Source organism: Bacillus rossius, chromosome 14 (genome assembly GCF_032445375.1).
Source record: "Bacillus rossius redtenbacheri isolate Brsri chromosome 14, Brsri_v3, whole genome shotgun sequence".
NCBI classification, from domain to species: domain Eukaryota; kingdom Metazoa; phylum Arthropoda; class Insecta; order Phasmatodea; family Bacillidae; genus Bacillus; species Bacillus rossius.
In genome coordinates this window covers 43,964,306-43,971,933 of record NC_086341.1, presented here as the reverse complement: position 1 = coordinate 43,971,933, position 7,628 = coordinate 43,964,306, and positions in this window count along the sequence as shown.

Here is a 7,628-nt window from a genome sequence, read left to right as displayed (position 1 = left end):
ACTCGAAAATATTTTGTACATAACGAAAGTAACTGAGATTTAACAATACTATTTTTTTTAATATTGCAAGCAAAGAGAAAAAAATTTAAAACCATTTAATCAAAAATCATATTTTAAAATATTTTAGATATTTGGTATTTTCGGAAATGACTGAAATTATACATTTTAAAAAAGGTTGTTAGTGTTAATTTAATATTAACATAAGTAGGGAGAGCGTGCCGACTCTGGAACATAGGCGAGGGGGGAGCGGGGTAATCCGGGGATTATCCCATTTTTTATGGGTTTTTACGCATTTTTTATGGTTTTTTATGTGCAAATCCAGTTTTTTATGCGCTAATCCAGTGGCTAATCCGCTAATCCAGTGGCTAATCCGCAAATCCGCAAATCCGCAAATCCGCAAATCCGCAAATTCGTAAATTCGCAAATCTGCTAATCCGGAGATCCGCAAATTCGCAAATCCGCAAATCTCAAATTCGCAAATCCGCAAATCCGCAAATCCGCCATTTTATATTTCTAGAAATTTCCACCAACTTCGAATCGTGACGTCATGATTCTGTGTCGTCTGCTGGAGGCCGCCATCTTGATTTCTTCTGGCCGCCATCTTGTTTCGTCTGCTGGAGGCCGCCATCTTGATTTTTCCTGGTCGCCATCTTGTTTCGGCTGCCATCTTGTGTGACGTCATATAGTTCTGTTGGTCGCCACCAGGTAGCAGCAGGTATTATTTTATTTTAACTAAAATATTTTCAGTGCCGAGGCTGGGATTCGATCCATGGGACGTGAAAACGTCCAGGATGTCGTGGTTACGAGGCGGACGCCTTGACCACTAGACCACGAGACCAATTGGAATATGGTGGAATAAATAATCTATATATGCTACGTACTGACGGCAAGTTTATAATAAATGGGGGAGGGTGTTTTTGCCTTCCTTAATGCATACCTAAGGCGCCACATTTGAAATTAAAATTATTATACAGCCGCCATCTTTAATTCCAGCACAGACTACCAGATGGTGCCAAATTCAAAAATTAGTTGCCAGAGGCGCCGCCATCTTGGTTCTCAAGTTGGCTGGTAGATGTCGCTAGTACCGCGCGCCAAATTCAAAAATTAGTTGTCAGAGGCGCCGCCATCTTGATTCTCAAGTTGGCTGGTAGATGTCGCTAGTATCGCGCGGCAAATTCAAAAATTAGTTGCCAGAGGCGCCGCCATCTTGATTCTCAAGTTGGCTACCAGAGTGTGCCACCGTCGCCATCTTTATTTCATATTTCAGCTGCCAGGGCACAGCACCATTCGATAGTTCGAATGCTAATCGATATATTTACTTTTATTTCATATTTCAGCTGCCAGGGCGCAGCACCATTCGATAGGTCGAATGCTAATCGATATATTTACTTTTATTTCATATTTCAGCTGCCATGGTGCAGCGCCATTCGATAGGTCGAATGCTAATCGATATATTTACTTTTATTTCATATTTTAGCTGCCAGGGCGCAGCACCATTCGATAGGTCGAATGCTAATCGATATATTTAGTAACAAGTGTTGCTACCAGAGGGCGCGATATTTAAATTTAAAAAATATTACAATCTTTAAACAATTCTCCTCCATCTTGGATTCAACAGCCCCACCATCTTGGAAGCACATGATACACCCAAGGACTCGTTCCAATACATGCACAGAGTGCACCGAAAAGATTGTTCCCTTACATGCACAGAGTGCACCATATTGAATGATCATGATATGTGTTCCTTTATATGCATCAGAAGCAGGCATAAGAAATTTTTTCTTATAGGCATACTTTAGTGTTAGCTTTCCTGTAATGCATTTAATAATAGTGTAAGCTCATTATTATTATTTAGTGATAGTGAATTTATAACTATGATGTGTAGTCTCATTCTCTTCATCTCGACGTGGCGGAAGATTCTCTGGAGTGTAAGCTGAAAAAAAAAAAAAAAAATAAAAACTTGTGTTTGAATTTATAGTGGTATGCTGCTTTCCACATCACCTTAGAGACTATGTCTCAGGAGGTACAGCATTAGATGCGTTAACTCCTTTTTTTTATACATGGCGAGTTTCCCCGAGAGGCCTATTTTCCATGTTTAACAAGGGCGCAAGCATTATGCTTCACCGTCACTCTCTCCCAAGCCGCTGTCCACTCCATCATCTGGCTCCACTTGCTCTTGAGCCTCCATAACAGCTTCAAAGCATGCTATAATACCGTTGTAAAGGTATGTTAGAAACTCGTATTCCTCTGGAAATGCAGCGAACAAATTGATCGCGGAGACCTCTAGATGGTGTACTATCGCATCTATATTCATGCCGATGCAAGCATGAAGCGCATATTCAATGCAATCGCGCATTTCCTCAAAAGCAGCCATGTTCATTATGGAATTGTCAGAGACAGAATGAAGACTATAGTTGACCTGGTCTTGACGGAAAGATGACATGCAACCCCGATGTCGCGCTACACATTCCAATGAGGCGCCCAGCGCGGGCTGACGTCACAGCTTGTTGATCCCAAGCTGCAGAGTGCTGGGTCGTGTTCAGGAAGTAGTCCACACATTATAAATACATTGCAGGAATAGAATCTCAACAACAGCCCACACAAACGATTCCATAGAATATGCTTCGATTGAGAACAAGCAATAAGGTAAAATAAAATGTGTATATGTAATCTTAAACTCCCATATCCTTTCTCTTTACCCATGTCCTCACGGTATCGGGAAACCCCTTCCAAGACACCTGGAATCTTTCACCACACTTTCGATGAATTTTATTTACCAAGTATGTATCGGGGTATTTTGTAATTTGAATTTCTGAAGCATAAAAAACACCTTGTATTTCATTTCCATCCATATCACTCAAGTTATACACACGCGGAAAGCTGGACCTCATAGCTGTTACTTTAAACACTTCGTGAGACCAATTCGGTGTAAACCCCTTTTCAAAAACTTTCTTGTTTCGTGACACGCGTACATGATCCCCCACACGAGCCTTAGGTTTTCTAGGGTCAATTGTCTTTACATATTTGTAAACACTTTGTAGCAAAGAGTCATCCTTCACTTGATTCGGAGCCATGCCAATGGTGCGGTGGAATCTGTTATTGTAGACACGTAGAACTTGTGGTAAAATTTTAAGCCACTTATAATTTCCTTGAGCTGAAAACTCGCGAAAAAGCAGCGATTTTAGAGATCTATTAAACCGCTCTACCACACTTGCTTTAATCTCACTGTGAGTGGAATAATGATTAATATTTTTTCTTTTCATAAGAGCTCTGAAAGTTGAGTTATAAAATTCTGTTCCCGCATCACTTTGAATACTTTTAAAACTTCCTGCTTCTTTCAAAATACTTCTCATGGCAGCAGTAACCATCACACCTGTCTTTTGTTTAACTGGAACTGCATAAGCACGTTTGCTGTACACATCTATGGCAGTCAGGATGTACTTGTAACCACTGTTCACTTTACTGTATGGTATCATTTCTACCAAATCAATCTGTAGTAAATCATGGAGTCCATATGTTAAAACCCTTCTGCGAGGAAATATAATACGTTTGCCTCGGTGAAGCTCGTATGCAATCCCACGCTGTGCGTCGCTCATTTTGCAATGTATCCTGATTCTTGTAACTCTTCAAGTATCGAAAGGATTTCGTTATTGTGTCCGGTGTGGCCAGAAGCCTGCGAGGCCATTAACAACCTGAGTCGATCTACTATCTCATTCGGATCATTCCAATAAATGAACTCTCGTTTACGACCTAAATCCAATGTTTTATGTAACAATCCACTTCCTCGTTGCTGCGAACCAATATGTGGAAACAGTTGCTTAATGATATCAAATTTCGCATGTGACGTGCTTTTATAGAGATTTGTTGCAGGATCATTCTTTTTAAAATAAGCATTTGTAAGCTCTAGTAGATTACCATATTGTTTAAGGGCCGATTCCGAGTACGTATGCGGCTCTCTGCGAAATAAAAGTTCAAATAAACCAGGAGCAGGTTGTATTAGTTCATCTTTAACGCGAATCATATTGTTATCGTGAAAAAATACTTCCGTGTCCCCTAAAAACCAGCGGTTATGTCGTTTAGATACACCATAGGTTCCATCACCAGAGCGAAGGTTGTAGCTCTGCAAATAAGACTGCACTCCACCTAAAGAATCATCATATGGAACACCGTGATGTTTTAAAGGAATAGCATTCGAGTCATCACTGTCGCTTGATTCTAAATATTGTTTCACAGTAGCTTCTTCCGCAGAATCCTGCTTCACAGTATCGATAGACTGTGCGAGCGATGTAGTAGGTCCAAGTTTATCCAAACGCGAATTAACAGACTTGAATATTTCTTCATTAATTGCATCCCTCTCCAAACGAGCTCGTTTGGCAAGTAGATACTTTGCACGAACATTTTCTATGACGCGCTCCAACTTACTAGCCTCAAGAGACATGACTGCAGAGTTAGCGATAGCATATCACCCTTTTATATACAACTAGCATCAATACGTGAGTGATCTAGGCATGTCTAGAGCTTGATGGTTTTGGAGGTGCTGGTTTGGAGGTGCTGGTTTTGGAGGTGCTGGTTTTGGAGGTGTTGGTTTTGGAGGTGCTGGTTTTGAAGATGCTGTTTTTGCAGGTGCTGGTTTTGGAGGTGAAGGTTTCTTAGACAACACACCGCGAGAATATTCATCAGGAGTAATCGTCAAAACACCAACAGTGCGATTCATTTGTGAAAGCTGTTGTACAATTCCAGCATTAATTTTCAATACCATCTCAACCATGTTAGCATTTAGTGCATCATTTAGTTCCTCTATAAATGTTTGTGCGAATAAATCTAACCTGCTCTCCAACGAGGTGCACATATCACACAACTTTGTCGACACAGCTGAAAGACTTTCATTTAATTGAGCAATTAAATGCTGTTCTTTAGCCTCCATATTGCGCAAGAACTCCATAATCCCCACTTGCACATCTCTTGTTACAGTAAGTGATCTGTTGATATCTGTAACTTGTCGTGTCATACCATCAGTCATCGAATGCAAAGCATGTGTAAAAGCCCCGCTTACTGCGTCAACATACTTCTTATTAGCAGCATCACCATCTTGTTTAGGATCACCAACTCTCTTCAAATGTTTCCAGCTTAAGTCGCAGTCCCCTTCACGAGTAAACGTCATGCATGAGTCGTGCGATCGTTTAAGTCCACCACCACCGAACTTTGACATCATGATTCATGAACCTATCACAATAAACTGATCAAAACCACATCTGTAACGCCCTTTATGTAGAGGAAAATCTTTAGCTATCACAATGAAACCATGCTCATTAGGACTGTTCCAACAGTGACCGCAAAGAGTTTTAAATCTCTCAAAGCTCATATCTGTACCGACATGGTCGGAAAACACATGTTTTAGATTAAGATCGTCCATTTTAAACAAAATTATTAGATTACAATTATCTCGCACTAATTGCTTTCGGGTTTGGGTATAAGTTTGTACCAAGTAGAAACAGTCGATCTTGTGGTGTCGCCCCATAGAATAATACTTTTGAACAATGCTTTGTTTATCACAAGCAACATCATCGAAGATTAGCACAGAGTTGGGGAGGGCTTGACTGGGGTCTAAAACATCAGCATTTTCTCGAAATTTAAAAAATTTCACTCCCCCGACATTTTCCAGCACATGGGCTAAACGTTGATATTTTGGTTGTTCTAGGGACTTGCTATATAAATACACATTCTCAAAACGTATCCCATTGGGGTGTTCTAGAAGTGAAAGAATAAGACAAGTTTTGCCAGAATTCGAAGGACCTGACACTATACACCGTATGGTATTTGGTAACAGAGATCCATGACGTTCTTCAGTTTTACTAAACACATCATCATCAATTAGTGAAATTGGTAAAGCGAGCTGTTGTTGAACAACCTCCATTCTTAATACTAAACCTAAACACTATAAAACAGTCATCCTTATAGTGAAACCACTCAGTGTCTTGATATGTCTTGTATGAGATGGAAGAGAGGTTCAAGCTTAGTTAATTCTGTTATAAATAAGCTACCATTCGAGGCACATCTTCCGGGCTACAATTTCTGTGGACCTGGCACGAGACTAGCCGAGAGACTAGCAAGAGGTGATCGTGGTGTGAATGCACTAGACGAGGCGTGTCGTCTTCACGATATTGCGTATGCGAATAGTAATAACTTGGCTGAAAGACATAAAGCGGATAAAATATTAGCTGACACGGCCGAGAAGATTAGAAAGTCTCCCGAAACTAAATTTGGACAGAGAGTATCCGCGTGGACCGTTAACAAGATTATGAGAGTGAAACGTAAGCTTGGTGCAGGTTTAAGATTTTCATCATCAAAGAAGAGAAACCGTAAATCTGTCAGGAAAGCCCTGGGGAAGAAGGGTGGTCTATTACCATTTATATTTCCAGCACTCGCTGCATTAGGCAGCTTAATTGGTGGAGCTGCGGGTGTTGCTAAAACTGTTTCCGATGTCCGGAGTCAGGCACGTATGCAAGCGATAGCACGTGCAGCAAAAAACGGTTCAGGACTTTATCTACGCCCCTATCCACAGTCGGGTGGTGGGGGAAAGCGAAGAGGAAGAAGAAGAAAGAAAAATCGCGGGAGCAGGAATCGATAATCAAAAACTTACCAAAGCGAGCTCTTACAAACCTCGAGTTAATGAAGGCGATAAAAGAATTGAAAATACCATACTTTAGACAAATATACATGCGCGATTCGCTACCTAAGAAACCATTGCGTAATGAAAGTGCTATTTTGAATCTAGACTCATCCAAAGGACCGGGAACGCATTGGACTGCTTATGTCAAGACCGGTCCTAACGTTGAATATTACGATAGCTTCGGAGACTTGCCTCCACCAGTGGAACTGATACGATATTTAAACAAGTGCAACATAACCTATAATTATGACAGGCAACAAAAGTTGCATTCATGGAATTGCGGTCACTTATGCTTAAGATTTTTAGTATCAATATATAAGAAGCATTAGTGTTATCATAAGCCACATATGCGACAGAGTGTTTATAGAGAGACCACACACAACGCGAGACGCAGTGTAAACTAGACAAAATGTCAATAACATTAATTTTAACTGGGAAGAGCTCGATTATGAGAACCTACTACTTCCCTCCCTTGCAATTGGATGGAGAGTGGACAATGGCATTGATCGATCTGACAATATATAACTCGATACCGAACATTGATGAAAATAATCAAGTTTTTCGATACATCGCAAACAATGAACATCATGAAATGAAATTACCAACAGGTGCATATGAAATAAGTGACATGGAAGCTTACATAAAACAGAACCTACCTGCAGATTCAACATTTCTATTACGAGGCAACCCCAACACCTTACAGTGCATAATGTTCAGCAACAATATACATGTGGATTTTAGTGGAAAAAATACATTAGGTGAAATGCTTGGATTTTCTTCTCAAGTATACAAAGCAGGTGAGCTGCATGAATCGACAAATCCTGTAAATATATTCCCCGTGAATGTTATACGAATTACAAGCAATGCTGTGGGACACACATACTTGAATGGTAAATTAAACAATACTATTCATGAATTTTCCCCCATAGTACCTCCGGGATATAAGATAAATGAACGA